Source organism: Urocampus carinirostris, chromosome 9, assembly GCF_059441175.1.
Source record: "Urocampus carinirostris isolate Australia breed hairy pipefish chromosome 9, RoL_Ucar_1.0, whole genome shotgun sequence".
NCBI classification, from domain to species: Eukaryota; Metazoa; Chordata; class Actinopteri; order Syngnathiformes; family Syngnathidae; genus Urocampus; species Urocampus carinirostris.
The window spans coordinates 4,114,203-4,123,930 of NC_142357.1; positions in this window are offsets into that span (position 1 = coordinate 4,114,203).

Here is a 9,728-nt window from a genome sequence, read left to right on the forward strand (position 1 = left end):
AGGAGCCTCTTGTCTCATTAAGGGGGGTGTATCTACTTGTTGGGTCATTATTTCCGTTTGTGGATATGTTTAAATGCAGGAGGTCCGAGTTTAGATTTTTTGACCAATCTGAATTAAATGTTGACCCAAGAACTGACAAAGTAAAAAACCCATTTTCATGGCGTTTGCAAATGAATTGATAAAAAGGGGGGAAGCAGGAGCTACGTCATTACATAAATAGACCCTGTTTATGGATATCAATTTTTACATTGGGAACGGATTAAAAAAATGCCCTGGGAAAAAAAAAAGAGAGAGAGAGAGAGAGAATGTTTCACTTGAAACATTGAAATCCTTGTTCACTTTTTGCACTTCACAGTAATTCTTAAAAATCTGAATCTATATTCTAAAGGTCACATTGAATTCTGAGAAAAACAAAAAGTTTTTTCTTTGTGTTTTTGCTTTAAGTATATATTATGTCAATTAACACTTCTTACTTGTTTTCTTAGAATCCTCACTTTCAAGTAGATACTTGAAAGTGAATAATCTGGGGAAAATTACAAAATTATCACTTTAAGGGCCCGGTCACACAGCCGTCTGCGTCTGTATGGAGGCTGAATCACGGCCAGAAATTTCTGCCTGTGAAGCGGACGCTATTGAACGCTTTGAGATCGCCATATAGACGAGATACAGCAGTGCTTTACTCGCGGTCGGAAATTCACACGCGGTTGGCCGCGCGAAAAAGTTTTGCGCTGCTCAAAACTTTAGACTACGTGTTAACCGCGGGCGGCACACGTGGTACACATGAGGTAATGACGCGGAATGACGTGCTATGGCCCCGGCCAGGGCGTGGTTACACATAGGTAGGACGCAAAATTTTAGCGGGTAATCGTGGATGGAGCACGGTCATAGCATGTTTTGCGCCTGTATCGCGGTGTTATTACGTGAAATTAGCGTGTCACGCCTGTGACGGTCAAACGCCTTTCTCCGCGTATATACAGCGCGATTTGCCGAGCACACGTCAGTTGTGCTCGAGACGTCAAGGGGTGGACATGGATCCCTGTCACTGTAGTGACCTCATCTTAATCCATTTTTATTTCTTGACATTTCTTTTCATTTCATAACAAGATAATAAAATCAAAATGAAAAACTATTACAATAATAACATATTGGCTTCTTCGGTGCCATAGCTTGAAATCTTGATCTTCACGGGACTGTGTCTTGAGCGGTTATGATTTCTACAGCCCGGTGTTATGCCGAGAAATGCATCCCTGCCGAGATTTGCATCCCCTCGCTACTACAACCACTTCTACCTCGTTTTATCTCACTTTTATATCACTTTTAGGGAATGTAATGGCGAACATATAACCAAATCCACTTCGTCTTGCATTTGTTGGGAATGTAATACAACTTAAACCATTCCGTCTTTGTTTTTGTTGTGAACGTAATCCAACGGTAATGCACACCGTATATAAAATATGAATTCTGAATTAAAACCCTCTTTTTCTTTTGGCCCTTCTTCGTCCCCAATCCTCTTGTGTTGTTCCCTATTGTCTTTTTAATTGTGTCGTTAACGTTTCGTCACTTCTAACCTTGTTTTTGAACTCATCATGAAACCATTACATTTGTCATTCCACGCTCATTTAGAAACATATTAGTGACCAATTTGGAGGTCAATAAAAAACAACTTTGTGCTGCAATTGGCATGTCTTTTCTCCATTCTCTGTAGTGATTTCTAGCAGCTGTTTTTAGTCTTTCTTGCGCTAAATTACAGTTTAATGGAAGCAACAGAGGAGCACGTACTGAAGAATTAAACAATTATACTTTTCTCATTCTTGCTTTTAGAAGCAGAGTTCATATTTTTTTTTTATCAAAAAATGTTTTGTTCACCTGGAAATTGGGGGCTTACAAAAGCTTGCATTTAGTGTACCCCACACCATACTTTATAGTCCACTTTACACTTGTTTCTCTGCCTTTGGGTTCTCAACCCTTTACTAGCTCTTTGCACCTGTGAATCGAGAAAAAAGAACATTAAAAAAATTGTAGTTGTAGTAGTATACAGTAGTTTAAAATACCACTGATAATCTGTTCTACTGTGCATAAAATATCATTATAAGCATATCCGTCAGGAATATTAAACATGAGGACAAAATATTTGAATTCACATACAATTGATAGCTCAAGGAAACAATGAGTAGCAACAAAAGGTTTTTTGTATTTGTGAAGCTCTGGTAATTTTCCCAGCTGCTCACAGGAAGGGCACACGCAAAGATCATTTTTCCCCGTAAGCCAAATGTAATATACAAGATGATTCACACAAGACACTATAAATCCATTCTCAGCACTGCTTACACTGTTCAAGGTCAGCCTCTTGTTCATTGCTAACCTTGTGCGAAAGGCCGTCTGCTCCCTATATGGCTCACCGGCCGTTTTGCGGGGCTGCCTATTAAATATGCAATCCTGACATGGATTTAAACATCCTCAAACACAATTTTGCAGGGACATCATTGTATATTCTTTAAGCTAGTGCTTTTCAAACAGGGGGGGTTGCGAGAATATATACTGTACATATACATATATACACACGTACATACGTTACTGTGCATCAAATGTACTTTATTTATTTGTATAGCCCTTTATCACAAAAAGTCCCAAATCGCTGCACAGACCACCGTTACAACAACCCCTGATCTGAAATCGACATGAGAGCAAGGAAAAACTCAAAACACCTCTGAATGAGGAAAATTCAAAAACTTTGAAAGATGAACTCTCTTGAACTTGCAGATTTCTTCTTGACTCTTGGAATTACTACCAGACCAGCATTTTCAGAGCATACATAGAGTACAATCACATCAGAATGATAAGAGGGGACAAGTCCATGCAAACGGTTGTTTTTAAGCAATTAAATTTATGTATTTAACTCTTACGGAGCCAGTTCAGGTTACCTAAGATTGGGGTGATACTATAACATTTTATGGTCACGTTCTTGCTGCAGCATCTGTACAGAAGCTGCAAAATTTGGATGCCAAACATTAAAAGACCATTATTGTACTTGAAAGATCAAAACAATATTCGTTCACACATATTCTGACATGTTGACCTCTTTACTGCCCAAAAAAATAAATGACTGCCCATTTGGAGATCATGTTGTCAATTTCAAGAATACCTGTTCTACATTTAAGATATTTTAAATGACAATAATCATCAAAATAAGTTATATTATCTGATATGGTGCATCGCTCATTAAACTGCATTAAAGACACAGCATATTATTTGACCACAATATGCTGCTGTTAGGGGTAGTGCAACTGAAAATGAGTGCTACAAAACACAAATAATCCAAACTTTGGAGACTCAAAGTGACCATGACACACCATTTTATTATTATATTTTTTTTAGGATTTTGGGTACCCACGGCAGCAAGATGACGGACAATTATGTTAGGTGTCTCTAGGTGAAAAATAAATAAATAAAAATAAATATAAATTCCGCTCCTAAAAACGTTTGTAAAAATGCGCGTTTATATGGTAGGTCATAGATTTTTGGCACATAAATTAAATCAATACTGCTTTTTTAACGAATGCCGTTTTTTTTTTACAACACAATGGAATGCTCTTCCCCCTGAGATTCGATCTGCAACCTCAGTGGAAATGTTTAAATCTAAGCTTAAAACACACTTCTATTCTCTAACATATAAAAATAAAAATGAAAAATATAGTTTATACTTTATGTTGATAATATCCGTGTATTATTTGTTATTGCAACATCCATTGCAGCCTTGTCATCCTGTGCGGCTTCTTCTCAAGGTTTCTTCATTTTCCTCATATTGAGGTTTTTGAGTTTTTTCCTTTTCCTCGTGTAGGTTTTAGATCAGGGATGGTGTAATAATAGTCTGTGGTTTGCAATAATCTGTGGTCTGTGCAGCCCTTTGAGACTCTTTGTGATTAAGGGCTATATAAATAAACATGACTTGACTTGACACAAGGATGAGCTAAATAATACACATTCTTTAAGCATTATTTTTCACAAACTTTGATTTTGTAACCAACATCGTAAAAACAAATTATCCTTAAAAATAGGGAAATTACCTTTTGCATCTTTTTTTTTTTGTTTTGTTATTGTTTTTTTTCTTCCCAATAAAACATTAACTTTGAATGAACAACCTAATCAGCAGTGCATCTTGGATATGCAATAATGATATTTTGTACAAAATATTTTATTAATTTCTTCATTTAAAGTTTTAATTATATTGATATATCTTAGCCCTAAAAGCTATTTTGCTGGTTAAGGGTACTTGGCAGAAATATGACCCCTTCCACCCTAAAATAGATAAATAAATAAATAAATAAAATGTTGAGGACCACTGCTTTAAAGGGAGGGCATGTACAGGGAGTGCAGAATTATTAGGCAAATGAGTATTTTGACCACATCATCCTCTTTATGCATGTTGTCTTACTCCAAGCTGTATAGGCTCGAAAGCCTACTACCAATTAAGCATATCAGGTGATGTGCATCTCTGTAATGAGAAGGGGTGTGGTCTAATGACATCAACACCCTATATCAGGTGTGCATAATTATTAGGCAACTTCCTTTCCTTTGGCAAAATGGGTCAGAAGAGGGACTTGACAGGCTCTGAAAAGTCAAAAATAGTGAGATATCTTGCAGAGGGATGCAGCACTCTTAAAACTGCCAAGCTTCTGAAGCGTGATCATCGAACAATCAAGCGTTACATTCAAAATAGTCAACAGGGTCGCAAGAAGCGTGTAGAAAAACCAAGGCGCAAAATAACTGCCCGTGAACTGAGAAAAGTCAAGCGTACAGCTGCCAAGATGCCACTTGCCACCAGTTTTGCCATATTTCAGAGCTGCAACATCACTGGAGTGCCCAAAAGCACAAGGTGTGCAATACTCAGAGACATGGCCAAGGTAAGAAAGGCTGAAAAACGACCACCACTGAACAAGACACACAAGCTGAAACGTCAAGACTGGGCCAAGAAAAATCTCAAGACGGATTTTTCTAAGGTTTTATGGACTGATGAAATGAGAGTGAGTCTTGATGGGCCAGATGGATGGGCCCATGGCTGGATCGGTAAAGGGCAGAGAGCTCCAGTCCGCCTCAGACGCCAGCAAGGTGGAGGTGGGGTACTGGTATGGGCTGGTATCATCAAAGATGAGCTTGTGGGGCCTTTTCGGGTTGAGGATGGACTCAAGCTCAACTCCCAGTCCTACTGCCAGTTTCTGGAAGACACCTTCTTCAAGCAGTGGTACAGGAAGAAGTCCGCATCCTTCAAGAAAAACATGATTTTCATGCAGGACAACGCTCCATCACACGCATCCAAGTACTCCACAGCGTGGCTGGCAAGAAAGGGTCTAAAAGAAGAAAAACTAATGACATGGCCTCCTTGTTCACCTGATCTGAACCCCATAGGAACCTGTGGTCCCTCATCAAATGTGAGATTTACAAGGAGGGAAAACAGTACACCTCTCTGAACAGTGTCTGGGAGGCTGTGGTTGCTGCTGCACGCAATGTTGATCGTGAACAGATCAAAGCACTGACAGAATCCATGGATGGCAGGCTTTTGAGTGTCCTTGCAAAGAAAGGTGGCTATATTGGTCACTGATTTGTTTTTGTTTTGTTTTTGAATGTCAGAAATGTATATTTGTGAATGTTGAGCTGTTATATTGGTTTCCCTGATGAAAATAAATAATTGAAATGGGTATACATTTGTTTTTTGTTAAGTTGCCTATTAATTATGCACAGTAATAGTCACCTGCACACACAGATATCCTCTTAAAATAGCTAAAACTAAAAAAGCCCCACTCCAACTTCCAAAATATTCAGCTTTGATATTAATGAGACTTTTGGGTTCATTAAGAACATGGTTGTTGTTCAATAATAAAATTAATCCTCAAAAATACAACTTGCCTAATAATTCTGCACTCCCTGTAAATTGAACTACTAGATGTCGCTCTATTGTTTAGGGCAACAGAAACAGGTGCTAAAAATTTTCATTGCATACAAAAACAATGCTTTATGCATCCTCTTTGGTAATGCGATCGCCACAGATGAAGATGTTCTGCACTTTGTTCCCAAAAAAATAACAACAAAAGACATGTTTTCCGAGCGCCCATTTATTTGATAATCACTGCTCTATGTGAATCTCAAGTGATACAAAATAAATACGTATTTGTCAGATGTAACCACTATCATTCACAGGCAGTCAGGTAGGTTACCCAAGATGTGAAAAATACCAACAAAGCTGACTGAGCACTTTTGATTTTGTTGTGACTCAGCATCTTTTCTCAGAAAGGCAGTCCGCTCTTCCAGGCCAGACCAACAGTGGATATCAACACCAACTTTTGCAGGCAGTCAGGTAGGTTACCCCATATGAGAAAACTGCCAAAATAACTAAATCATCACTTTTGGTTTTATTGAGACAGTACTTTTCCCGGAAAGACATTTCAATCTCCCTGGCCAGAACAAGTTTGGCCAGATCACAATATTTCACAAGCAATCAGGTAGATCGCTCGAGAGGTGAAAATTCAACCAAAAAAAAACAGATTCAGCACTGGGTTTTGCTGACTCACCAATTTTTCCTGAAAGTCCTTCCTCTCTTAGGGCCCGGTCACACAGCCGTCTGCGTCTGTATCGCGGGTAAAATTTTGCGGGTTTTTTTTTGCCCGTGGTTGCCCGCGATGGAAAATGCGCAAAATTGACCAACCCGCTGTTAATCGGTGGTATGCCCGCAAAACAGACGCCGGCGACTGTTCCGCTTCCTCATCGCGTCATTTCCGCGTCATTTTCTCGTGTGGACCACGGGTATAAAAGCTGCCGAGCCGGCGTTATGCCGAGAAATGCATCCTTGCCGAGATTTGCATCCCCTCGCTACTACAACCACTTTTACCTCGTTATCTCACTTTTAGGGAATTTAATGGCGAACATATAACCAAAACCACTTCGTCTTGCATTTGTTGGGAATGTAATACAACCTAAACCATTCCGTCTTTGTAATTGTTGTGAATGTAATCGAACGGTAATGCACGCCGTATACAAATCACTTTTGACCAGGTAACATGTTTATTTTGCCTTTTTCTATTCAAATCGCTCGTATTGAAACTGTTATGCACTCTACCATAAAGCTTATTTCTGCATAATAAGCTTTACGGTAGAGTGCATAACAGTTCTCAAAAGTGATTTCATCACATATATATATATATATATATATACTGGACTGTCTCAGAAAATTAGAATATTGTGATAAAGTTCTTTATTTTCTGTAATGCAATTAAAAAAAAAATGTCATACATTCTGGATTCATTACACATCAACTGAACTATTTCAAGCCTTTTATTATTTGAATATTGCTGATTTTGGCTTACAGCTGAAAAAAACTCAAAAATCCTATCTCAAAATATTAGAATACTTCCTCAGACCAAGTAAAAAAATAATTTTATAACAGCAAAACTAAATCAAACATTTGAAAATGTCCATTGATGCACTCAGTACTTGGTTGGGAATCCTTTTGCACGGATTACTGCATCAATCCGGCGTGGCATGGAGACAATCAGCCTGTGGCATTGCTGAGGTGTTATTGATGCCCAGGATGCTTCGATAGCGGCCTTCAGCTCATTTGCATTTGCAGGTCTGGTGTCTTTCATTTTCTTCTTAACTATACCCCACAAATTCTCGATGGGGTTCAAGTCAGGGGAATTAGCAGGCCAATTAAGGACAGTGATGCCATGGTCAGTGCACCAGTTACTGGTGGTTTTGGCACTGAGGGCAGGTGCCAGATCATGCTGGAAAATGAAATCCTCATCTCCATAGAGCTTTTCAGCAGATGGAAGCATGTAGTCCTCTAAAATCTCTTGGTACACAGTTGCATTTACTCTGGACTTGATGAAACACAGTGGACTAACACCAGCAGCTGACATGGCTCCCCAAACCATTGCTGACTGTGGGAACTTCACACTGGATTTCAAGCAACTTGGATTTTGCTCATCTCCAGCCTTTCTCCAGACTCTGGCGCCTTGACTTCCAAATGAAATGCAAAACTTGCTTTCGTCTGAAAAGAGGACTTTGGACCACTCTGCAACTGTCCAGTGCTTCTTCTCCATAGCCCAAGTCAGACGCTTCTTCCGTTGTCTTGAGTTCAGAAGTGGCTTGACCATGGGAATACGGCTATTGTAGCCCATTTCCCGGACACGTCTGTGAACTGTGGCTTTTGATACCTGGACTCCAGCTTCAGCCCACTGTCTTTGAAGCTCCCCCAAATTCTGGAAGCGGCTCTTCTTCACAATTTTGTTAAGGCTGCGGTCATCTCTCTTGGTTTTGCAGCGTTTCCGGCCACATTTTTCCCTTCCAACAGACTTTTTGTGGATATGCTTTGAAACTGCACTCTGTGAACAGCCTGCTCTTTGAGAAATTTCTTTTTGTGTCTTACCCTCCTGATGGAGGGTATCAATGATGGTCCTCTGGAAAGCAGACAGATCAGCAGTCTTCCCCATACTTGTGATTTAGTTTACTGAACCAAGCTGAGTGTTTTTAAGGCTCAGGAAACCCTCGCAAGGTGTTTCGAGTTAATTAGATGATTCAGGTGATTAGTTGAATAGCCTACTTGTATACTTTTTCATGATATTCTAATATTTTGAGATAGGATTTTTGAGTTTTCTTAAGCTGTAAGCCAAATTCAGCAATATTAAAATAATAAAAGGCTTGAAATAGTTCAGTTGATGTGTAATGAATCCAAAATGTATGACATTTTTGTTTTTTTAATTGCATTACAGAAAATAAAGAACTTTATCACAATATTCTAATTTTCTGAGACAGTCCAGTATATATATATATATATATATATATATATATATATATATATATATATATATATATATATATATATATATATATATATATATATATATATATATATATATATATATATATATATATATATATATATATATATATATATATGTGTGTGTGTATATATAGACATATAAATTTGTCTATACATATATATAATGCATTGTTCTAGAGCAGAAAAAACATACTGGATCCAGCTAGTTAAATAATTTAATCCAGCCCCCCAAAATTTCGGAATATGGAAAAAAAAGAAGCGAGTCTTTATAATTTCAATTAAAAGTTATGATTTGTTTTAATGAATTCATACCAAATGCTCTCCTCAATCGCTACAGGGCAGTGTTGGGTTTGGGTAACATGGTGAGTGGGTTCAGGGGTAGAACTGCATCCACTTAACTATTAAAATCAACCAGTTAAAGCATTCAATATCTTTCCCCATTTTTTGTGAATATATGAGTTTGAAAAGATACTGTGTCATCCTTAAACTGAACTAAGTTTGACATCCCTTTTTTATAGAATAAATGTGTAATATAAAACAATTTAATCATCACTTTTGAGGGTAGCAACATTTTATGGGAATGAAATTAGAAGAAAATGTAGTCATCATTGCATTTCCACAAATGCTGTGAATAGACAGGGTACTAAACATCATCTCAATGAAAACTGTTTTTTTTTAGTTCTTTCAAATTGTTATCTTTTGCATCTTTAGTTTAATGAGAGTCTCAAGTTAGTTTTTCAAGTCTACGCCTTTTCAGTCTGTTTTGTTTCGATGTCTATCTAGTGTGATTTATAAATTCTGATTGATGTTTTATCAAAATGGTTATTGAGTGTTTTTTTTTTTCATTTTCTGATTGATCGAAGAAGAATAAGTTAATTTATTCATTAAATATTTTTTA